The sequence below is a fragment of the Gossypium arboreum genome, chromosome 12, assembly GCF_025698485.1.
Source record: "Gossypium arboreum isolate Shixiya-1 chromosome 12, ASM2569848v2, whole genome shotgun sequence".
Lineage (NCBI taxonomy): Eukaryota > Viridiplantae > Streptophyta > Magnoliopsida > Malvales > Malvaceae > Gossypium > Gossypium arboreum.
The window spans coordinates 24,916,489-24,942,417 of NC_069081.1; the positions used below are offsets into that span (position 1 = coordinate 24,916,489).

Genomic DNA, 25,929 nt, shown 5'->3' on the forward strand with positions numbered 1-25,929 from the left:
AGTTCACAACAAATGCAGCAGCTCGACCAATACGGTAATCCCAATAACATGTCACTCATATCCAATGAATTCATATAGTTCAAATGAGGCTCGGTGACGAATACAATATATCATCAAGGCATTCATATTTCAAGTATTTCAATTATATACATTCATTTCAACAAATACAAATATAGAAAAGTTCGATTCTGATTATATGAACTTACCTCGTAACCTCGGATAAAACTATCGGCTATTCGTCGATCTTTCCTTTTCCCCGATCTAAACTCGATCTCGGCTTATCTTGATCTATATTATATCAAATTAACTCATTCAAACTTTCATTCAATTGAATTTAGCCAAAAACATTCATTTTGGGTAAATTACAAATTTACCCTTAGACTTTTGACTACTTTGCAATTTAGTCCTTAACACACAAAATTGTAAATTCATGCAATTTAATACCAACCCATGTCTAGCCGAATTTCCTATATACTATTAGCAATCCATATCTTTCATTATTTCACACTTTTAACTACCACATTTTGCATTTTCACAATTTAATCCCTATTTGACATTTTTATTAAAAATCACATTATAAAACATGTAAAACTTTCATCAAGCTTCCATAATCTATCATTAGACATCAAGAATTCAAGTATTCAACAATGGCGCTTTTCAAAATTATGAAAAAAATTCAAAAATTGAGGTATGGGCTAGCTAGAATACGAAGCAACGATTACAAAAATGTAGAAATCACTAAAAACCGAGCAAAAATCGTACCTAATTGAAGAATCCAAGTTTGCCGAATTTAAAACACTAGGTTAGCTTCTTCTTCCTTCAATATTCGGTTCATGAAGATGATAATTAAGCTTTAATTTGTGTTGTCTTTATTTATTATAACATTTTACCATATTAACCTTAATTAGAAACCACTAAAATCATGATATTATGCCCATTAATGTCCATTCAATTTAATTATGGTCTAATTGCAACATAAGGACTTCTCATTTAATAAACCATATCTATTTAATACTTTTAAACAATTGAATTCAACTTTTAAGCGTTACGCGATTTAGTCCTTTTTACCGAATTATGTATTCAAATGGTAAAATTTCTTAACGAAAATTTCACATAATTAATCTATCATGCTATAAACGTTATCAAAATAATAAAATAAATATTCTGACTTCAAATTTGTGGTCCTGAAACCACTATTTTGATTTGACCTAAAAAGTGGCTGTTACACTCGTGCTCGAAACTGACTTAACCACACGGCATGGCATACGCTCGTGTGTGCGACCGTGTGGTCTACCCAGGATTATTTTGAAATGGCCCTCGAGCAACATGGCAGAGACACACGCTCGTGTCCTTGCTCTTGTGGGAAAAAATAGGCCATTTACAAGGCCAATATGCCACCCATTTTGGGTCCTCCCTACAAGTATCAATTGCACTATAATTTCAACCAATTTCAATCCCAAAATATACATCATTCATGTCATATTATTATCAACATATTTCATGCTTATTATCCATACCAAATCATGCCAAATCATAAGCCAAAGTCGTACTAAAGCATTAGTTTCATAACCTCAATTTACTTCATTCAATCTCATACCATAATTTTACCAATTCCTCAGATAAGCACATACCAAAATCTTACCAAATTGACCAATTCTCTTTGGCCATCCATGAAAACATCATATTGGCAATATTGCATCACATAGTTTATACTCAAAAGTCATTCATAAACACACCTAAAACCAAGCCATATCACATGGCTAAATTTTTTAACTCAAAAACATATATCAATTTATCTAGACTATACATGCCATACTTTAATATTTACACTTTCAAAAGGTACCAAAGATAAGTTTGATAGTGTGCTGATGATCCTCGATGATCATCGAGCTTCTGGTAACTTCAATATCTAAAAACAATTGAAAAACACATAAAGTAAGCTTTCCAAAGCTTAGTAAGCCATATACAAATAAACTTGTCAGATAACACAATTTAAAGTCAATTTTTCATGTAACTCATGGAAAAATACAATCACCAATCCATATGTGTCATATGACTCATTTGACCATAACTCACTTTTATATAACACATCTCATTCTCATATAATTCATACATATTTCATATGTCCACATATGTTTATATACTTATCTTTCATTCTCAATCTTGATATACGTTTCAAACGTACCTGAATTGGATACATATTCACACAGTTATTTGTTTCTCGAAATGCCTGTTGAACTGTACAGAATTAAATAGGATACACGGATAACTCGGAAAGCTCGTACAATGCCAACATCCTAGATGTGGTCTTACATGTAATCAAATATCGATGCCACTTTCCAGACAGGGTCTTTCACAAAATCAAATACAATGCCAATGTCCCAGACATGGTCTTACACGTAAATCTCAAATCGATGCCAACGTTCCAGACGTGGTCTTACACGAAATCACATATCGGAATCCTATGTCATGACATATGTTTCGTAACTATTCCTATGGTTCGTACGCGGCTTTCGGACATCGTTACGTTATCGAAACATTTTCAATTTCACATATTCAGCTTTTATAATCATTCATCACAATTCAATATCATATAAGTATGAAAAATCAATTCAAACACATTTATTTGTATATAGACTTGCCTCGTACAGAAATGAACGACTATTCAACGACTTTCGACTTTCCTCGATCTAATTCCATTTTCTTTGGTTCTTGATCTATATAAATTCAAATTTGACTTATTCAATCTCACATTCATTCAAATCAATCCACATACACATATTTAGGCTATTTTACAAATTAGTCCTCACATTTTGACATTTAACACTTTAGTCCCTAATTCATAAAATCAAAAAATACACATAATTTCTTTTCACACATGCTTAAACAAATTTTCCTTTAGTTCATATTAGCCCACATATTTCATTTATTCCACATTTTATCCCCTCAATTTCTTATTTTCACAATTTAGTCCGAAATACTCAAATTCATCAAAAATCCTAATACAAAACATAGTAATCTAACACATATCTTTCATTTTCTATCATCAAGCTTCATAAAACTCACATTATTAACAATGGCACATCTTAAAATCATAATCAAATTCAGAAACTGAGGCATGGGCTTGAAAAATTACTAAGTAACGATAACAAAAACATAAAAATTATCAAAAATCGAACAAAAACAGACCTTCAATCAAGCTTGGAAGTAGCCAAATATCAAAACATATGAGCCCTAGCTTTTCTTTCTTCAGGCTAATTTCTAACTTTGTTTTATTTAAGCTTTGTTATTAACTAGTCTAACATTTTACCCTTGCATTATAACATTAAAAATCCACTAACTCATCTCTAACCTTGTCCATACATAATTTTAATAGTCCATTTACATCTTAAGGACCTCACATTTAATAAGACAAATCAATTCAACACTTATTCATTGAGCACACAACTTTTGCATTTTCTACGATTTTGTCCTTTTATCATATCGAGCACACAAACGATAAAATTTTCACATGAAACTTTTACACATATTTATTTGCATATTGTAAGCACAAAAAATAATATTAAAATATTTTTCTAACCTTAGATTTGTGGTCCAGAAACCACTATTCCAACTAGGGTCTAAATCGAGCTGTAATAGTCTTGGCAAAAGAAAAAAATGCATGAGGTAAGGGAAAAAAAATTCCCTGCCTTAGACTAGAGTGTAGTCATTTCATTTGGCCCTACAAGTGGATTTGCATGTACTGGATTTATACTGTAGCTTCCATTTCATGGGGTTCATTTCGTCCCGCTCCTTATGAGTTTCTGTGAGCTCATCAATAAATGATCGATGTCACGGTCTTGTGTAGTCATAGAAGTTGGTGGGGTGGGTAGAACAGAGTCCTTACCTTTCATGTGGCAGTTTCATCTTTCTCTTACTAGTCTATTGCTTATCTATGTCTTTGACATACTAGTGGAACCATTTGGAATACTATCGGATACATGGGAAACTCGCACCCTAAGTGCCACATACATAGCCTAAGATATCTCAATCTTGTATCACATATAATGCTTACTCTCGCGCTATCAACAGGTCTACTCACACAAGCTGACAGTCATGTCAAAGCTACACGGTGCTGTTCACACAAGCTGACGAGTATCCACAACACATGCCGGATAATTCAGCCACCGGTAGGACGTACGGACCAACACCCAAATCATATAACCCCTAATGACATGTCATTTGTATCCTAATCTATTTTGAAGGCTCAACCAGGATTTCACACTGGCCGAATCGTCATCGAACATGTCCGTAGTGTTGTATTCACAGTTTATGCAATACTAATGTATTTAAAAAACAAATACAACAATGCTTATCGCATACGAACTTACCTCGAATGCAAAAATGGTGAAATAAGTCGATTAATTCGATACTTTATTTTTTCCCTGATCTAAACTCGAATTTCACTTTTCTTGACCTATATGTAATCAAATATAACTTATTCAAGTATCAAACCATTCAATTTAGCCCAAACTGCACATTAAGACAACTTTAGACTTTTGCCTCTAATATTTCAAAATTTTTACAATTTAGTTCTTATCTCATAAAAATACCAATTCATGCAGTTCAATCTAAACCCATGTTAGCTGAATTTCAATTAGGTCCCTAGCAGCCTGTAATATCCCGAATTAGGGCCTAATTGGAATAGTGGTTTTGTGACCACAAATCCGAGATATAAATAATTATTTTATGATTATTTTGAGTTCTATGATATGATTGCATGATTGTGTGAAAATTTCGTGAAGAAATTCTATGCATAAAGTGCTTAATTTGAAGTTAGGGACTAAATTGAATAAGTTACAAAGCTTGCATTCTAGAAGTTTCTAGTATGAAATTGCTTTGAAATATTAATTAGGAGGTATTAAATAGAAATTTGACCAATTTCTAAGTTTATGAACAAAAATTGGACATGGATGAAATTTTTGGCAAGTTTAGTAAAAAAGGCATTTTGGTCATTTAAGGGTAAAATGAATTAAAATACAAAATTAAAAGCCAATTTCGTTCATCTTCTTCACCATGGATGTGTATACCAAGGGAGACTCCATGGATAGGGTTTCCAAGCTTCGAAGCTCGATTGTAAGTCTGTTCTAGCCTCGTTTTTAATGATTTTTACGTTTTTGGAGTCCCGGTAACTTGATTTAGCTTATGCTAGCAATAATTCAACCCAGGGTTCATAATTGGAAAAATACCCATAGGTGAAATTTGTGTATTTTGGTGTTTTATGATAGAATATGAGGTTTTAAATTATGTTAGACAACTTGTGCTACTCAGTTTTAAGTGAAAACGAGTAAAAGGGCTTAATCGGTAAAAATACCTAATAGTCATAAGTAAATGTTAGAGTGAGAATTTGATGTTTCCATAGAAGGGAAAAATGATCATCATGTCATAAAACATAAGAAAATAGGATGAAGTTTAATTTCTGAATCTTGGGGAAAAAGTGCAAATATGCAAAAGTTTAGGGGTCAAAATGAAAATTTGTAAAAATATGATTTTTGGACCGTATGAATATTGTGACTAATTATTGGGCTAAATGTGATGTTATAGATGAAGGAAATTGAGATTCGGGTTAAATCGGGAAAATACAAGGTTATGGACTAAAATGGTAAATTGCCATTTCTGGATCGGGGTAAGTTCATATGATAATAATAATGCAATGTTATGTTTGAATTATATTTCTTACTATTATTTCATATATTGTACGGTTTAATATATTGGAAAAGTTGAGGAATGGTGTTTATGATGTGGAAATATGACATGAAAGAATGTTACATGAAATGCAAGAAAATGATGATACATGACAAGAGATATATGAAATATGTGATATATGTTATGTAAATTCTTAAAAGCTGATTTGATATTTGAGTTGTGTCTTATTATACTATGAATGGAAAATTGGTACTATGGATAGTGAGATCGACACTTCGAGTAAGTTCGTACATAAATAATCTATCGATTCTTTTTATGTTATTATATTTTGATATCATATGAAATGTGGCTGCCTATCAAATGGTTATTTGATGTAAGTTATGAATTTAAATTGATTACGGACAATTTAGTAAAATGTTGAAAAGTGAGGAATTTCCAGGTTGAACCTTCGAAATAGAAGCGATACAAATGAACTATTGTGAGGTCACGTGTGTAGTACTAAGTGCAGGCTACTACGTGTACCGGATAATTGGTCGCATGTGTAGTACTAAGTGCAGGCTACTATGCGTGCAGAAACCTGTGATCACGTGTGCGATTACTAAGTGCGAGGCTACCCGTGTACCAGATTATTGGTCGCATGTGTAGTACTAAGTGCAAGCTACTATGCGTGCAGATAACTTCTACAAGTGTGGAAATGGGAAAATGTGCAGCAATTGTGTATCATTATTATTCGATGAGTTCAACGGAAATCGATTAAATGAAAATACATGTGAAAGTGATTATGTGATGAACAAGTGCAAGTATATGTTTATTTGAATTTATGAGCCATATGCTTGATATTTGAACGAACCTCGATAAAATGAAATGAATTAACTGAATTGTGTAAAAGTGAACTTTAGTAGTAAAACAGTGTTGAACAGCAGCAGTGCATGACTTTGAAAATTTACCAAAAATTGTGTAAGTTGAATTAAATTTTAAAAAAATTATGGAATTAAATATTAATGAGACTATTTTCATATAAAAGATACAGCGGGAGCAAAAGAGCTATATATTATGTGATATTATAATTTTTGTGAGACAGTGTCAGAATAAATTCGAGATCCCCTGTTCTGACTTTAGAAATTCACCATAAATTGTAAAAAAATTATTATGAGTCATACCTTACATGCATGGATTCCTTATTGAGTCTATTTTTAGGGGAAACAAATGGAATGGTAGTTGAAATTCTGTACAGGGAGAAATTTTGTTTGTAGTGCACAGGGGTTAGAGTAGTCGTACCCTGAAACAGGGGAAACTTTAATGAATAAACTTTAATGAATCTAGTTTCAAGGAAAATTAACGAAACTAAATTTGGAGTTTTGTAGCTTCAGATATTAATGATTTAGTAACTCTAACTCGACAACAGAGCTTACCCTGAACATATGTAATTATACAATTATAGTGTTTTATCTTGAAAAGCGTGGTAGTAATTGCTTATTATTTTCATATGAACTTACTAAGCGTAAAGCTTACCCATCCTCTCCATTTCTTTAGTATTGGCAGGTCGGCTCGGGGTTGGAGATTGTCGGAGGCAAAATCACACTATCAAACTATCATTTTGGGAGAATTAATTCAAATATTAGAAATATCAAGTGAATGGCATGTATAGGAAGTTGGTTTGTGATATGTATTTTATTATGATTTTGACCATACGTGTCGACCGCATTGAGTTATCGTATATGATCATGAGATGTAGTCCTTATCCATTATGGTTTGTAAGTTTAATTAATCATGCCATGTCCTATGTTTTGATGTGATGATATAGTTAGCTTTTTTTGTTATGCATGTGTTCGAAAAGTTTTGAATTAAATGAAATTTTATGGTCCGGTTTTCGTCTATGTGTATTGTTAAGTCTGGTAATGCCTCGTACTCTGTTCCAGCCTTGGATACGGGTAAGGGGTGTTACACAGCCTACATTTCATTTATTTCACAAATTAACCGTAAATTTTACGCATTTCACAATTTAATCCCTATTTGGACATTTTACGAAAAATCACTTAACAAAAGTTGTTTATCTATCAACAAGCATGCATTTTCTACTATAAAACATCAAAACACATGCTCATTCATCAATGGAAAACCCTGAACCTTTAACAGTTTTGCAAATTAGTCCCTGGGCTAGCTAGATTAAGCTGCAACGATCTCAAAAAAATAGAAATCATTAAAAATAGGACAAAAATCATACCTAAATGGATAAGGATAGCATGGCCAAATTTCAGGCCCTTACTATGGCTTCCTCTCTTGGTAAAATCAGCTAAGGAAGATGATAACATCAAAATTTGGTTTTTGTTTTATTTAAGTAACCTTTAATAACCAAATTACAAATTTAACCTTAATGATAAAACATTAAAATCATCTAAATAATGTCCATATTTGTCCACTCAATTTAAAAATGGTATAATTACCACATAAAGATCTCCACTATTTAATATCATAGCCATTTAATACCTTTAGCTAATACAACACAAGTTTTACACAGACAGAGCTATAGATATCAGTGATGTTCCCGACACTAATTCAATAGCAAACTCGACTTCTCTGATCGGTGGTAACTCAGGTAACTCTTCTAGAAACACATCCGGATACTTACAAACCACTGGTACTAATTAACTTTTCAATTCAAACACTTTTGTATCGAGTACATACTCAAGGCAAGCTTCACAACCTTTTCTGACATATCTTTGAGCTAACATTGATGAAATCACAATAAGTAATCCACACAACCCATCTGATTCAACTCGAAGGATTTCATTATTCTGACATTTCAATTCAATAGTCTTTCGTCTACAATTCACAATAGCATCATGCAGAGTCAACCAATCCATACCCAGAATCACATCGAATTCATCAAACGGTAACAACATCAAATCAGCCGAAAAATAGTAACTCCGAGTCATCAAAGGACAATTCCTGCAAAGTTTATCAACTAAGACATACTTGGCTAAGAGGTTTGATACTTTAATCACAAATTCGGTAGACTGAACAGCCAAACTCTTACTAGATACTAAATTCATACATATATACGAATGAGTTGGTCCAGGATCAATCAAGGCAATTACATTAGTGTCATAAAGGGAAAATGTACCGGTATAACATCTGGTGATGACGCATCTTCGGGAGCGCAAATAGCGTAAGCTCTGGCTGGCACTTTAGCCTCAGATCTCACAGCCAAGTCTTTAATTGTTCCCTTGTTACTATTCACATTTCCCAAATTTTTAGGTGGTTTCCCTTTAGTAGCTGTATTGCTCGATCTTGCATTCTGATATTTATCTTTCTCGGCTAACTTAGGGAAATCCCGTATGAAATGATCTAGTGAACCACATTTGAAACATGCTTTGTTATTCATCCAGCAATCTCAAAAATTTCATTGTCCACACTTTTGACATTTGGGTTTATTGTTTCTCACACTGCCAACACTCAATACTAAAATGGCTTGAGTTTTAGGACTCATGTATTGCTTTCCACAATCTCTATTTGGATATTCGATTGAAGCATTCGAACGAATGTATGAATCTCGTGATTTCTTTGATGAAGATTGATAAGGTTTATTCATCAATCTCTTTCTTGAATCTCTAGCCTCATAATCGATTTTTCTTTTTTCTTTGCCAAGTTCTTTGGCTTTGCTAGCTCAATTAACTAGCACCACAAACTTTTTCAACTCTGGAATCCTGACTAGCAATCTGATGTATTCGTTGAATCTGTCTTCGAATCTCTTACACAAAATTGCCTTAGTTCAAACACATTCTCGAGCATACTTACTGAGTCTTACAAACTCTCGCTCTTACTGAGTCACAGATATACATCCTTGTTTCAGCTCTAGAAACTCTTTGGGTTTTTATCAATAAACCGTTGGCGATGTATTTCTTTTTGAACTCAGTTTGGAAGAATTCCCAGGTGACCCTTTCTCTCGGTACCACAGATACTAAAGTATTACTGATATGCTGTGTCCCTCAGAAGTGATACAACACACTTTAAACACTCAGCTGGTGTGTAGGATAGTTCATCAAATACTCTGATAGTATTTTCAAGCCAAAACTCGGCTCTCCCGGGATCGTCATCAACTGTAGCTCTAAACTCCTCAGCCCCATATTTTCTGATTTTATTAACTAGCGGGTTATTTAATCGTAGAGGTTCCAAACCTTGAGGAGCTATGGGGACCGGTTGGGGATTAGGTGGGGGTAGAGGTTGCTGAGTAGCCGAATTTGTTCTAACAAACTCCGTAAACCAGTCGTTCATCATCTAGAAGAAGGCTTCTTTGGCCTCTCCTCTCTGACTACCCGCTACTTCATGAATGGAAGCTGGCACATTACTTTCTACAACATCAGCTACAGCTCGATTAGGATCCATTTACCATATAAAACACATTTGAAACTGCTAGGAGATATCACACTATCACAAGTTATATATGGCATGTATAGCTAAACTCTCACGTACGCTACGTTAGTCTTAAAATCTACTAAACCGTAGCTCTAATACTAATAAATGTAACACCCCTCACCCGTGTGCTTGGCTGTGTTTCTGTGGAAGCTCCGTTAGTAAGTTAGGTGTTGAAGACTAAATTTTAAAGAAGTTAATATAGTTAGTGCTCGGGTTGCCTCCCAAGAAGCGCTTATTTATAGTCTAAGCTCGACTTACCTCTCCGTTGAATGATCGTGGTGGTTTGAGGAGTTTATACTCCTCATTCTTGCTATCAATCTCATCAAAATAAGGTTTTAAATGGGTGTTGTTTATCTTAAAAGTGCCAAACTTGGGATGACTCACCTCGACTGTACCAAATGTTAAAATGCTGATTACTGTATGAGGGATTTCTTCATTCGGTGTGGTAGTGACAATGTGGGGATCTGCGGCATCTAATAAGACTCTATCTCCAACCTTAAGTTGATTTGGAAAGGTATTGAGCTCGTCCTAGCGTAGTTTTTGTAACATCCTGATTTTCGGGTTTTTCACGATTCCTGATATTTTAAGTAAATTTCTAAAATTTGGTATGTGATGATGGAATTCATAATTTGGGTATGTAAATGGGCTTATGGAAGGCCCATGAGTTGGCCAAAACCCGGTAGAATTTTTTAAATTTTGGACTTAGGAGTTAGGGGTTCTGGCTAGGTGCCCTTATATTAAGTTGTGGGTAAAGTGTATCACAAAAAGAGCTTTGGTAAAGTGGCAAGGGTGACGCCACTAAGCTCCTAAAAAGGTGGCGTGTGGGCATAGAGGAAGACACAGGTTCGATTCCTGTGTTGGCAAATAAGAGTATTTATTTTGTGTGCAGGAAGGGTAAGTGTTGGAACTTGAGTGGATTCTGTAAGAGGAGAGTTGGATCAAGTCAAATGCATAAATTAAGGAGGGATAAGGGGAGAGATTTTAGGGATGTGATAGGGAGATAGAGTTGGCCGAATAAGGGAGATTGGAGAGGGGATTTTCGGCAAAGGGGCATTAGGTTAGTAATTTCGGCATTAGGGTCTTAGTTGTGCCGATTTCTTCTTTGGTGTGTAGCCTTTTTCTCTCTTTTCTTTTCCAGCGAATCTACCTCCCTCCTATTCATTTTTCTTCCTTTTTCTTCTTTCAAATCAGCCCACTATTTCCCTCCATTCACCATTGTTTCTTTCCCTTATCTCTATTTTTGCCGAAGTGCCGCAAAAAAGCCGAAATCAGTGAAGATAGGGGGTGCCGATTCTTTGTGACCAGCAACCTTTTTCTTCCTTTTCAATAGTTGACGTTCGGTTCCTTTACCTTTTAGACATCTAGATTCAAGAGGAGAAAGACTGTGGTAAGTGTTCAAACTCTAAACAATTCCTAGTGTAGCTTTGGCCAAAAGTCAAACTCCAAGTTTAGGAGATGGCGAATATGGGCATAGACTCTATGGGGTCTTCTTTTAATATTTTTTTTGGTTTATTTATTGAAGGAGCAGCAAGGTGTAGTGTCGATTTGGAGTAGCTTGGATCACGGAGTAGCTAGGCCTAGTCATCAATCGCGACAAAGGTAAGGTGCCTAAGGCTATTATGGATGGTGGCGAATGTGTAAGTGTTAATATTGGAAAGTTCTTGATTTGGTTCAATTATTGCGAGCTGATCTATTTAACAATTGATTATAGGAGAAATCGCATAGGAGATCTCGTCAAGGAATATCGCAAATCGTGTGTAACTAACCCTTTCATAGCTTAAAGCGATAAAATGCGAAAAGTGAAATGCCAAATTCGGCATTTCGAGGACTTGTGAGCAAGCTTAACGCTCACTAGTTAGTTAGAATGGATGAGACGGTGATCGAGAATGATGGAAACGGTAAGAATGTGATTTTTGGCGTTCTTGGTAAGTTGGGCCTCGAGGGTAGAAGTGGGGCCCATTGGGCTTTCGGGCCCATTTGGGTAAAATTGGTAGAAAACGGAAATCGTTATATGGCATGATAAGACTGTTAAAACCGTTATGGAATATAGGCTAAATGGGCCTAAATGACGAAATTGGCTAAGTAGGGCCCATTAGGGGTTTTAGGCCCAATAACTCGATTTCGCTAAAATGGGCCGAATCACTTGTTTGCACCCATGGATTGTTAGTAATCGTTAATGAACATGGAAACCCTAATTTTGGTAAAATTATGAGATTACCCTTATACCATGAAAATGACCGTTTGCCCCTAGGTAAAATGACCATTATACCCCTAGGGTTTATGTATGATTTTAATACATGGGATTTTGATAAATATGGTATGTATGAGATGCACATGACATGTATGATATGCACATGATATGTATGATATGCACATGATGTAATCATAAGCGCATTGGGTTGGGTTTTTATATGGATGGAGGAAGTGAAAAGGGCTTATGCCCCTGTTATCAAAAGGGCTTATGCCCCGTATAAAAGGGCTTATGCCCCGATTATTGAAAGGGCTTTTGCCCGATTATTAAAAGAGGCTAGGCCTCCGGTTATATGATAAAGACTATCTTGCCGATGGAGAATATGGCGGGGTGGGTCGAGTTAATCCCACATGGTGTGTTGGTTGGTACGGTGGAGAGTAGCGGATGGTGGGTTGAGTAGTCTCCCAAATGGGTTGTATTCTTTCATTGAAATTATATGTGATATTGAAATGGGCCTAAGGGCCATACTGATTTCTGATAAAGGCTTGACCAAGAATATGAAATATAAAAAGGCTTGACCAGTGTTATGGAATATGAAACATGAAAAGGGCTATGGCCCAATATATGTTGAGATTGGATTTGGGCTTAGATGACGAAATTGGCTAAGTAGGGCCCATTAGGGGTTTTAGGCCCAATAACTCGATTTCGCTAAAATGGGCCGAATCACTTGTTTGCACCCATGGATTGTTAGTAATCGTTAATGAACATGGAAACCCTAATTTTGGTAAAATTATGAGATTACCCTTATACCATGAAAATGACCGTTTTGCCCCTAGGTAAAATGACCATTATACCCCTAGGGTTTATTTATGATTTTAATACATGGGATTTTGATAAATATGGTATGTATGAGATGCACATGACATGTATGATATGCACATGATATGTATGATATGCACATGATGTAATCATAAGCGCATTGGGTTGGGTTTTATATGGATGGAGGAAGTGAAAAGGGCTTATGCCCTGATTATCAAAAGGGCTTATGCCCCGCTTATAAAAGGGCTTATGCCCTGATTATTGAAAGGGCTTTTGCCCTGATTATTAAAAGAGGCTAGGCCTCCGGTTATATGATAAAGACTATCTTGCCGATGGAGAGTATGGCGGGGTGGGTCGAGTTAATCCCACATGGTGTGTTGGTTGGTACGGTGGAGAGTAGCGGATGGTGGGTTGAGTAGTCTCCCCAAATGGGTTGCATTCTTTCATTGAAATTATATGTGATATTGAAATGGGCCTAAGGGCCATACTGATTTCTGATAAAAGGCTTGACCCAAGAATATGAAATATAAAAAGGCTTGACCCAGTGTTATGGAATATGAAACATGAAAAGGGCTATGGCCCAATATATGTTGAGATTGGATTTGGGCTTAGATGACGAAATTGGCTAAGTAGGGCCCATTAGGGTTTTAGGCCCAATAACTCGATTTCGCTAAAATGGGCCAGAATCACTGTTTGCACCCATGGATTGTTAGTAATCGTTAATGAACATGGAAACCCTAATTTTTGGTAAAATTATGAGATTACCCTTATACCATGAAAATGATCGTTTTGCCCCTAGGTAAAAATGACCATTATACCCCTAGGGTTTATGTATGATTTTAATACATGGGATTTTGATAAATATGGTATGTATGAGATGCACATGACATGTATGATATGCACATGATATGTATGATATGCACATGATGTAATCATAACTCGCATTGGGTTGGGTTTTTATATGGATGGAGGAAGTGAAAAGGGCTTATGCCCTGATTATCAAAAGGGCTTATGCCCCGCTTATAAAAGGGCTTATGCCCCGCTTATTGAAAGGGCTTTTGCCCTGATTATTAAAAAAGCTTATGCCTGATTATAAAAGGCTTATGCCGATTATTGAAAGGGCTTTTATGATATTAAAAAGGCTAGGCCTCGGTTATATGATAAAGGCCAATGGAGAAATATGGCGGGGTGGGTCGAGTTAATCCCACATGGTGTGTTGGTTGGTACGGTGGAGAGTAGCGGATGGTGGGTTGAGTAGTCTCCCCAAATGGGTTGCATTCTTTCATTGAAATTATATGTGATATTGAAATGGGCCTAAGGGCCATACTGATTTCTACAAAGAAAGGCTTGACCCAAGAATATGAAATATGAAAAGGCTTGACCAGTGTTATGGAATATGAAACATGAAAAGGGCTATGGCCCAATATATGTTGAGATTGGATTTGGGCTTAGATGACGAAATTGGCTAAGTAGGGCCCATTAGGGGTTTTAGGCCCAATAACTCGATTTCGCTAAAAATGGGCCAGAATCACTGTTTGCACCCATGGATTGTTAGTAATCGTTAATGAACATGGAAACCCTAATTTTTGGTAAAATTATGAGATTACCCTTATACCATGAAAATGATCGTTTTGCCCCTAGGTAAAAATGACCATTATACCCCTAGGGTTTATGTATGATTTTAATACATGGGATTTTGATAAATATGGTATGTATGAGATGCACATGACATGTATGATATGCACATGATATGTATGATATGCACATGATGTAATCATAATCGCATTGGGTTGGGTTTTTATATGGATGGAGGAAGTGAAAAGGGCTTATGCCCCGATTATCAAAAGGGCTTATGCCCCGCTTATAAAAGGGCTTATGCCCGCTTATTGAAAGGGCTTTTGCCCCATTATTAAAAGGGCTTATGCCCTGATTATAAAAGGGCTTATGCCCTGATTATTGAAAGGGCTTTTGCCCTGATTATTAAAAGAGGCTAGGCCTCAAGTTATATGATAAAGCAACTATCTTGCCAAATGGAGAGTATGGCGGGTGGGTCGAGTTAATCCCACATGGTGTGTTGGTTGGTACGGTGGAGAGTAGCGGATGGTGGGTTGAGTAGTCTCCCCAAATGGGTTGCATTCTTTCATTGAAATTATATGTGATATTGAAATGGGCCTAAGGGCCATACTGTTTCTGAGAAAGGCTTCGCCCAAGAATATGAAATATGAAAAGGCTTGACCCAGTGTTATGGAATATGAAACATGAAAAGGGCTATGGCCCAAGATATGTTGAGATTGGATTTGGGCTTAGACCCACACAGTTGTTATTGTTTTGGGCTCGAAAGGGCTTGTTGCACTCGAGTTTCCAAACTCACCCCCTTTCCTTAACCTTGCGGTGAGCCTTGATGTGGGGACTTGGGCGGAGAGGATTCAGAGTGGCCACGGTGATCATCTTTGGGCTTTTAAATAAGTGTTGGTTTTCATTTAATTTCCTTTAATTAATATTTATTTTGGGTTGTAATAAGGCCAATTTTAACTTTCCTTTTATTTCTTTTCGAATTATTTTAATTTTAATAACTGTAAAAATTGGTTAATAATTATTCAAATGGGCTAGACTTAGGACGTGTTTTCAAAATGATACTTGTTTTCAAAATATCTCAACAAAGACGATTAATCGATTTATCAAAGACGCCTACTTAAACAAACTTTAAACTCGATATAACAAAGTGTGGCTATGGTTGTGGGCATGTCTAGGATTGGATCCAATTAAAGAGCTTGGTACTTAAGCGACCTTCATGGCTCACCTCCTCTGTCTCGGATACCTACACGGTGCCCAGCTTCCATACACTTTGTTAACTCAATAAAATGTATGGTTTTAAAACACTAAAACGGAACGTGGGTTTTCAACTCCAATGTGGCACGTCAGATTCGGCCATAACGTCTGGGCCGGGTTTGGGGGTGTTACAGTTTTAGTTTATCATGTGTTCTCAGTTTATGCGTCTGCCATTCATCTAGCTCCTCGATTTGCAACCTTCGATCTTCATGAACAGGTCCTCTACTATTGCTTGAGAATGAATCATGTGCTTCCTTCAGACTCATTTCCTACAAAGTAGGTTGTACCATATTGTCAGTTTTAGTAGAATGAGTTAAACAATCACCTTCAATTTTTGATTTGTTGCCAGAATTGCGAGCTTGAAGAGTGATTGTTTCGTCTCCCACACGGAGTGTGAGTTCACCTGTGCCAACATCAACAATCATTTTAGCAGTTTCTAAAAAAGGCCTTCCTAGAATTAAAGGAGTGTTGCTATCCTCCTCTATGTCTAGAACAATGAAGTCAACGGGAAATATAAATGTATCGATTTTAACTAGCACGTGTTCAATAATACCCCTAGGAAATCTTATAGTTTTGTCTGCTAATTGAATGCTCATCGTAGTCTGTTTTGGTTTCCCAAGACCCAATTGTTTAAACATTTTGTAGGGCATGACGCTGATACTAGCCCCTAAATCAACTAATGCATTATTAACATCTAAACTACCAATTAAGCAAGAAATAGTAAAACTCCCTGGATCTTTAAGTTTGTTGGGTAGTTTATTCTAGAGAATAGCTGAGCAAATTGCGTTTAGCTCTACATGCAATGCCTTATCCAAATTTATCTTATTTGCTAAAAGCTCCTTTAAAAATCGCATTGCGTTTGGCATCTGCTATAGGGCTTCAATAAACGGTAAGTTAATGTGTAATTTTTTTTAGGAGTTTAAGAAATTTACCAAATTGTTCATCTGAGAGGTCTTTCCTTGTCGCGTTGGGGTATGGCACACGAGTTTTATATTCGACATTCACTAATTTATTTTTATTACAACCTACCTCTCCTTGACCTCTGCTTAACACAGTTTCTTGCCTCAGTTCTGGCTCAGGCTCAATGAATCCTTCTTCATCTTGAACATTAATCGCGTTGAGCTATTCCCTTGGGTTGGGTTCAGTATTACTTGGCAAGCTACCTTGTGGTAATTCGAAGATTAGTTTGGAAAGCTGGCCTATCTGAGTTTCGAGCCCTTGGATCGACGCTTGTTGATTTTTGAGTGCTGTCTCAGTGTTCTGGAAATGGATTTCTGACACCAAGATAAACTTTGTGAGCATTTCTTCAAGGTTTGGCTTCTTTTCCTGTTGATAGGGTGGTTGTTGAAAACTCGGAGGATGTTGTGGTCTTTGATTTCCTTGACCGCCCCATGAGAAATTTGGGTGGTTCCTCCAACCTGTATTATAAGTGTTACTATATGGATTGTTTTGAGATCGAGGATTATCACCCATGTAATTTAAATGCTCGTTATCCATGTTGTGGCCATAAGGTTCGTATTCCGAATGGCCTGTTCCACCTCCACTTGCTTCGCACTGTATTACAGGATGTACCTGAGTAGAACCAAGTAAACCATCAATCTTTTTATTTAGAAGTTCTACCTGGTTTGATAGCATAGTAACCGAATCGACATTATAATTGTCGGTTGTTTTCATTGCCTTTGTCCTCGTAACTTGCCATTGATAGTTATTCAGTGACATCTCCTCTATAAACTCATAAGCATCTTCAGGTGTTTTATTATTGATGGTTTCGCCAGCAGCTACGTCAATCATTTGCCGCGTCGAAGGATTCAAACCATTATGGAACATTTGAACCTGTAGCCAAAGCGGTATCCCATGGTGAGGGTACCTTCTTAGTAAGTCCTTGTATCTCTCCCATGCATCGTAAAGAGTTTCTAAGTCCATCTACACAAATGAAGAGATATCATTACGTAATTTGGCTGTTTTAGCTGGCGGGAAATATTTTAATAGATATTTTTCGTCATTTGTTCCCAAGTAGTGATTGACCCTCGTGGTAATGAGTTCAACCACTATTTAGCTTTGTTCCTCAATGAAAAAGGGAATAACCGAAGATGAATGGCATCATCAGAAACACCAAAAGTGTCTAAGTGAGCATTAGGATCCTCATCCTGCAAACCATTAAATTGAACAAATTGCTGTATCATTTGAATAGTGTTAGGTTTAGTTCAAAAGTATTTGCAGCTACAGCAGGTCTAACTATGCTCAACTCAGTTCCTGTTAAAGAAGGTTTAGCATAATCATACATAGTGCATGAAGCAGGATTTTGATTAACCGTAATTACAGGAGGAAGCTGATTGTTTTGGTTTTTAGCCATCTCTTCGGTTAGGGGTTGAGTATCATCCTCTTGTTCATTCTTGGTGTATCTTAAGCTTCGCCTTATTTCTCTTTGGTTTCTGCGAACTGTGCGATCGATTTCTTTGTCAAAAATTAGTGGTCCTGACGGGTTTCTTCTAGTCATAAACTATAAAAACCTGTCAAAAGAAAGAACAAGTAAATTAATAAATAATAATAAAAAATAAAAATTAAATTGCAAGAAAAATAAATGGCTAGAGTAATAAAAATTGAGCGTTCCTAATATCTTAGTTCCCTGGCAACAACGCCAAAAACTTGATCGGGTGATTTCATGATAGGTTTTAAATATTTATAATTAATCGTTCTTAAAACTAACTATTATTGCGATGTAGGTAAGTGTACCTATCGAACAGTAGTATAATTTTAGCAAGACCGAATTGTCGAACCCAAAGGAACTAAAAGTAGTAGTAATGATTGTCTTTTTATTAACTAGCCTAAGAATAAAGAGGTTTTGTTTTAACTAACTAATTATCTAAACTAAGAACTCACAGAGAATAGAATTGGAGAATTGCTTTTGGGAAAATCGATTGAATTAAGACAATTCCTAAGGAAAAATCCACCTAGACTGTACTTGTTATTCTAGCTCCGAATCGGACGATTTATTCATTTAACTTGTTCTGTAGAGATCCCTAAGTTATGTTATTATCCCTATTCACGACTAATAACGTCTAATCCCTGGGTTAAATAATTGAGACCTTTCTCTAATTAACACCCTAGGGTTCCATTAACTCGATCTATGGATACCCTTATTAGGTTTCACCCTAATCTGACAAAATCTTGTCACCCTATCTCTAGGCGTGCAATCAAATTTTCTTAATTATGAAAAATGTACTCTTAGATAGGGTCTATTCCTCCTCTGAATAAGAGCTTATCTTGAATCAGTATCTTGGGATATCAAACCAAGAATTAAGAACACATAATTAAGAACAAGTTAAATATTTATCATACAATTCAGAAAAAGATTCGTCTTAGGTTTCATTCCCCTTAGGTATTTAGGGGATTTCGTTCATAACTAAATAAGAAAACATCCCAGAATAATAAAGAGTACAAAACATAAAGAAAACCCAAAACTCTTGAAGGGGAAATTGAGGAGAGATCTTCAGTCTTGATGATGACTCTGGCTTCTGAGATGGATTAATCGGCTTCCTTTGAGTAATTCCTTCCTTCCTCCCTATGTGCCCCCCTTACTTTCCTCCTCTAGGGTGTATTTATAGGCTTTAGAATGCCTAGAAACCCTCAAAATTGGCCTTTTCCGAATTGGAGTCAACTTGGGCTCGGCAGGGACACGCCCGTGTGACACGTCTGTGTGAGTCGTGCTTCGAATCTGGCAAATTGACACGGCCGTGTGGTCTGCCCGTGTGAGGAGGTCCAGGCCGTGTTGAATTTGTCCTTTGGCCCATTTTTATCTATTTTTGGCCCGTTTCTTGTTCCTTTCGCTCTGCTATGCTCTCCTAAGTATAAAACATGAAATTAAAGCATTAGGAGCATCGAATTCACCAATTCCAATGGGAAATCATCCATAAAATGCGTTAAACATGGGGTAAAAATATGTACAAATTACGGTTTATCAGAAGCAATACCCAAATCACATAACCCCTAATGACATGTAATTTGTATCATAATCTATTCCAAAGGTTCAACCGGGATTTCACACTTGCTGAATCATCGTCGAACATGTCTGTAGTGTCATATTCATAGTTTATGTAATACCAAAGCATTTAAAACAAAAATATAACAATGCTTATTACATAATAACTTACCTCGATTGCAAAAACGGTGAAATAAGTCTATTAATCCTATACTTTGTTTTCCCCCGATCTAAATTCGAATTTTGTTTTTCTTGATCTATATGTAATCAAATCTAACTTATTCAATTATCAAACTATTCAATTTAGCCCAAAATGCACATTGAGGCAACTTTACACTTTTGCCTCTGATATTTCAACATTTTTACAATTTAGTCCTTATCTCATAAAAATAGAAATTCATGCAATTCAATCTAAACCCATGCTAGCCGAATTTCAATTAGGTCTCTCGTAGCTCACATTTTTCATTTATTTGAAAAATTAACCATGACTTTTACACATTTCACAATTTAATCCCTATTTGGACTTTTTACTAAAAACCACTTAACAAGTGTTGTTTATTTATCAAAAGACATGCATTTTCTATTATAAAACCTCAAAACACATTCTCATTCATCAATGGAAAAACTTTAAACCTTTAACAGTTTTGCAAATTAGTCCCTAGGCTAGCTAGATTAAGCTGCAACGATCTCAAAAACATAGAAATCATTAAAAACGACACAAAAATCATACCTAAATAGACAAGGATGGCATGGCTGAATGTGAAGCCCTAACTATGGCTTCCTGTCTTGATAAAATCAGTTAAGGAAGATATCAATATTTGGTTTTTTTATTTAATTAACCTTTAATAACCAAATTACAAATTTAACCTTAATGATAAAACAATAAAATCATCTAAATAATGTCCATCTTTGTCCACTCAATTTAAAAATGGTATAATTACCACATAAGGACCTCCACTATTTAATATCATATCCATTTAATACCTTTAACTAATAGAATACAAGTTTTACACTTTATGTGATTTAATACAAGTTTTACCTTTAACTAATAGAATACAAGCTTTGACATCTCTTCAGCTAGTTGAAACTGTTGAATCCCAAAGAGGGTAATCCTTTGCTCCATTTACTTTAAAGAGTACAATACTTGCTATCCAAAGGAGCTACGAGATGCTGAGGGTGCGATTGGGGGAAAATGTGTAGCTGTAAAAGTGATAGCTTGACTATGCGGAGTTGATTTTGCAACATAAATACACTTTGGAAAAAGTGGCTTGGGATAGCCCATCCTTGTTGGAGGTGACATCCTCATCAAAATTGAGAGGTACTTTAGCAGTGCGGCACAAAGTAGTAATGAGGGAGGGGAAGTTTATGCTGACAGCATTTTCTTGGAACACCGGTGCACCTTTTGAAAAATGATCTGGCCAATATTGATTCTTCTCCCCATGATGATGGAGTGTAATAAGATCATCCTATCCTTTGAAATTGTCGTATTGTGAGTTGATGGCATGAGACGACTCTTCAAAAACTCAAATCACACTTTCCCAATAGGCTTTAAAGAAGCCCTCTCAATGGTATTGCAGTCTTGATTGGAAACAGTCCAACGCATTCCTTCGATGCATAAACCATTCAAGACTTGAGTCAATCCATCGGTAGTGACATTGTTAGTGAAGGGTGTGTGTTCATCTTGCACATTAGCAATCCTAAATTGGGTGTTAATATGATCTTCATCGAACGAAATAGAAGTGTCATGAACATAGATAAAAGGAGAATCAGGTGAATAAACATGTGCATAAAATTCGTGAACAACCTTTTTAAAAATGTCCTCAGGGTGCAAAAAAAAAAACTCCACTCGTGCTTCTTTATGATGGAGGACATGGACTTGTCATAGCTCATGTGTAACACCCCTAACCCATATCCATCGTCGAAGTAGGGTTTTGGAGTATTACCAGAACATTCAAAACATTTTTTAATGAATTTATGTAAATTAATATTCATTTCTCAAGATCATACATATCGCCCTTATATGGACCTTCGAGGCCCAAAACGAGTGTTGGAATCAAATCAGGAACTCAGGGATTTTTTTGTGAAATTCCAAAATTTTTCTTAGGTGTAGGGCTCACACGCCCGTGTGGGCTAGGGACATGCCCGTATGGTTAGGCTGTGTACTACACACGCCCGTGTTCCTAACTAGTGTAACTCTTTAACTTTTAAAGCATGAATAAATTGAAGTCACATGGCCAAGTCACACGCCCATGTGCTAGGCCGTGTAGCGAATTTTTATTTTCGAAATTTAGGTGTTGTTTTCACACGACTGTGTAACACGCCCGTGTCCAAGGCCATTTCAACCACACGGTTGAGACACACACTCGTGTCTCTGCCCGTGTGCTCAATTCTGAGCATTCTATTTCTCAAAATTAATGTGCAGGGGACACACGACCAAACCACATCCCTATGTTACCAGGCCGTGTGTCAAACATAGTCTAGAAGCACGCCCATGTGTCTGCCCATATGGACAAAATGAAGCCATTCCAAGATTTATTTCTCACCCAAAATTTCACCAAGACCTGCACTTGAAACACACAACCATTACTAGCCATTCCAAGTATTCAAATTAAATCTACTTCTTCATTCAACAAGGCATATCATTGCATGCATAGGTAGTTATAAACTTACCTTGGATTAACTTAGGCAATAGCAACCTTTGATAACATATACTCAACTTAACACATGTATGTATATATATGTATATATATGTTAAAAGAACCTACTTAATCATACCAAAATAAGCCATTACTAGCCATTCCAATGGCTAGTTTACAAAACATCAATATCAAGCTACCAATGGTCAAGTTGTCCTATACATGCGATTATACCAAAATGATTTTACTAAATATACCCAAAATGACTAGTTGATAGTGTGGCGATGCTCCAATGATCATCCAACCTTCATGAGCTTCTGAGCATTATGAAAGAAGGAAAATAAAATGGAGTAAGCAGTACATGCTTAGTAAGTTCGTATAACGGAAACTAAACTTACCAATCCCATTATTTAAATCCAAGCATATTAAATCATGTTTTCCATCCATTAGCAATATTGTCTAAACACATGCATTCAATCAAACATGTTAGTCACCAAAAATCCTCATAACAATCAAGTAAACATAGATGAGCTCATCATGCAATGTTTCTTTTCAAGTCATTATCATTTCATCTCATAATTCTCGTGCCATGTCAAGACTTTTATGTCTGTTGAATCATTGAAATTCTGATGGATACTCAAGTAGTACACTCGGGGTGTACGATTCAATAATCTATCAATTCTTATTCAAGGGTACCCATTAGGGCACTTAATCAAGGAACACACTCTTGAGCCACATATCGTATAACAGGATTACCAGTCTAGGCTAAATCCTTTATATAACGTATGCTGAAAGAGTTTAATTAGGATTACCAGTCCAGACTAAACCGTAATCGAAACGTATACTCGAGAGGTATTATAACAGGATTACTCGTCTGAGCTAAATCCTTTTTTAACATGGTCAATGGGATCACTTGTCTGAGCTAAATCCCATCTGCAACAAATGCAGGACTCGGTCGTTTCAGGAAAGCACATATATCTATCGGAATTGAATATTCAATCGGGACTTAACCTTTTTTCATCATTTCAAGCATCTATTCAATTTTATTTTATAGAAATCAAATAATTCACATATAATGATAATAACATTCCATACAATCACAACATTCAATTAAACATATTTACATGCCCGATTAGGTTACACGAACTTACCTCGACACTTGTTCGCGTTAGAAATCTACTAATTTGAAACCTTTTCTTTTCCTTGATCTAACCTTGAATTAGTGTTGTCCAGATCTATATAAATGAATTCAACCATCGATTTCACACATTTTATATTTAAATGGACTTAATCTACAGCTTAGGCAAAATTACCATTTTGCCCCTAGCTTTTTCATAAATTTTGATTTCGTTCCTAGGCTCGGAAAATAAAACTTGTGCAATTTAGTCCTTATTCCAAGACTATCCAAAATCCCATTACAAATTTTCTAGCACATGTATTCATAAAATTTCAAAATTTTTCTTCAATTTCACAAGTTTATATTTTAGTCCCTAAATCATGTTTCCATAAAAAATCACTTTATAAAAGTTATTTATCTATCAACAACCTTTCATTTTCTACCATAAATTACTAATTTTCAGCTTATAAATCCTTGATCCATTTTCCAAACTTTGATAACTCTTCAAATTAATCCCTCAAAAAGAGAGATTAAGTTATCCTGGTTTCAAAAATATCAAAAATTACTAAAATGAGACAAGAAAACTTACCCAATTAAGCCTTGAAAGTTTTTTTTTCTCTCACCTAGGGTTTCCATGTGTTTTTAGGTTAAAGATGATTAAAATAAAATGATATATTTTCTTCTCATCTTTTAATTAATTAAGTATTTTGCTATTTCTAATTTAATCCTTGCCCTTTTTCTATATTTCCATGGATGCGTCACCAAGAAAAATCTACATACTTTTCTTAATGGTCTAATTACCATATAAGGGCCTCTAGATTTGAATTTCATAGCTATTTAATCCTTATAGCTACTTGAATTCAACTTTTACATATTATGCGATTTAGTCCTTCTCGTAATTAAACACTTAATCGATAAAATTTTCGTATCAACATTTTCACACGATATGCCTATTGTAATACAGACCATATAATGAAATAAAAATAAACCTTATTTTTTGATAGGATTTGTGGTCCAGAAATCACTGTTCCTATTTCACTGGAAAATGGGCTGTTACATCATGTGTGGTTTGTCCTTGAAAAAGATCCCTTGTTAGAATCAAAAAAGACGCTTTGAGATGTTATTGTTGTATTTTGTGGCTGCGACACTACTAAAAAAGGTTTTAGGTCAGATAGTGCTGGCTCGCAAGGATTTAGCTACTTTCAAAGTAGTGTTTACTCTTCACATTGAAGGAGGATAAAAAAAATCTCGAAAAATATGGTTAGAGGAAATATAAGAGAAGCTGAAGAGAAATAAACGGTAAATTTGGAAAATTTGTGGTAAACGTAAGAGACGTGAATAGTTAAAAAGAGGTGAGTAGAGGAGTTAATGTTAATAGTTCAGAAAAATGAAAGACACAGAGTAATCTTTGTGGTGTGGAGGAGGAAAAAGTAAGGGGATTTTTTGGGGGAAAACGTGAGGCGACCTAACCCTAAAATAAAAGTTTTGGCTTTTCCTCATTGGGCTACCTAAGTAACAGAATAGGCCCAACTATCCAAAAATCTCCGCCTTGGGCTTTTCTATCTGGTCAATCCTAGTTATCTTGTACCTCGACATTCATTCACCTAGTTTGTCACATCATAATTTTCTTCTGAGATGTTGCGGCAAAGTCCTCTTAGTATCACAATTGATAGTCCTACACTTTTATTTTGTCTCTGGAAATATAGAAAAACCTTCTCATTAATCAAAGATAAAAATAGAAATGAAACAACATTAAATAATTAATGGTAAGATATAATAAAAATGAAATAAAAGTAAAGCAATTAAAGAAAGGAAAAAGAAAAAGAAAACTACGAACTCAAACATCTCAGAGGTCAATGGATTGCTTGTCTCTATCTACATGAGCACCCTAGTAGTGCTTCAAGTATTGTCCATTAGCTTTGAATGTGACCCCCGTTTTCAGGTCTTTGATACTAACAACTCCTTGTGGGTATACTGAAGCTACTTCAAAGGGACCTGACTAGCGAGACTTTAATTTACCAGGGAATAATTTTAGCCTAGAGTTGAAAAACAACACCTGTTGCCCTGGATCAAATTGCCTTGGCATAATTCTATTATCATGCCAACACTTGGTCTTTTCCTTGTGCAGTTTTGTATTTTCATATGCCTTCATTAAGCTCTAAAATCCTTTTATGTCCAGCAGCAATCCAATCCCGATTAAGCTTTTTAATGGCCCAAACGGCCTTGTGCTCCCGTTCAATCGGTAGGTGACATGGCT

General features: G+C 35.8%; 1 non-coding gene across 1 annotated transcript; it reads left to right on the forward strand.

Moving 5' to 3' along the window:
* Window positions 1–17,789: 17,789 nt before the first annotated feature.
* On the forward strand, window positions 17,790–17,896 carry LOC128285820 (small nucleolar RNA R71). The gene has a single exon (XR_008276368.1). It is a non-coding gene; the product is annotated as a small nucleolar RNA R71 (small nucleolar RNA).
* Window positions 17,897–25,929: the final 8,033 nt, after the last annotated feature.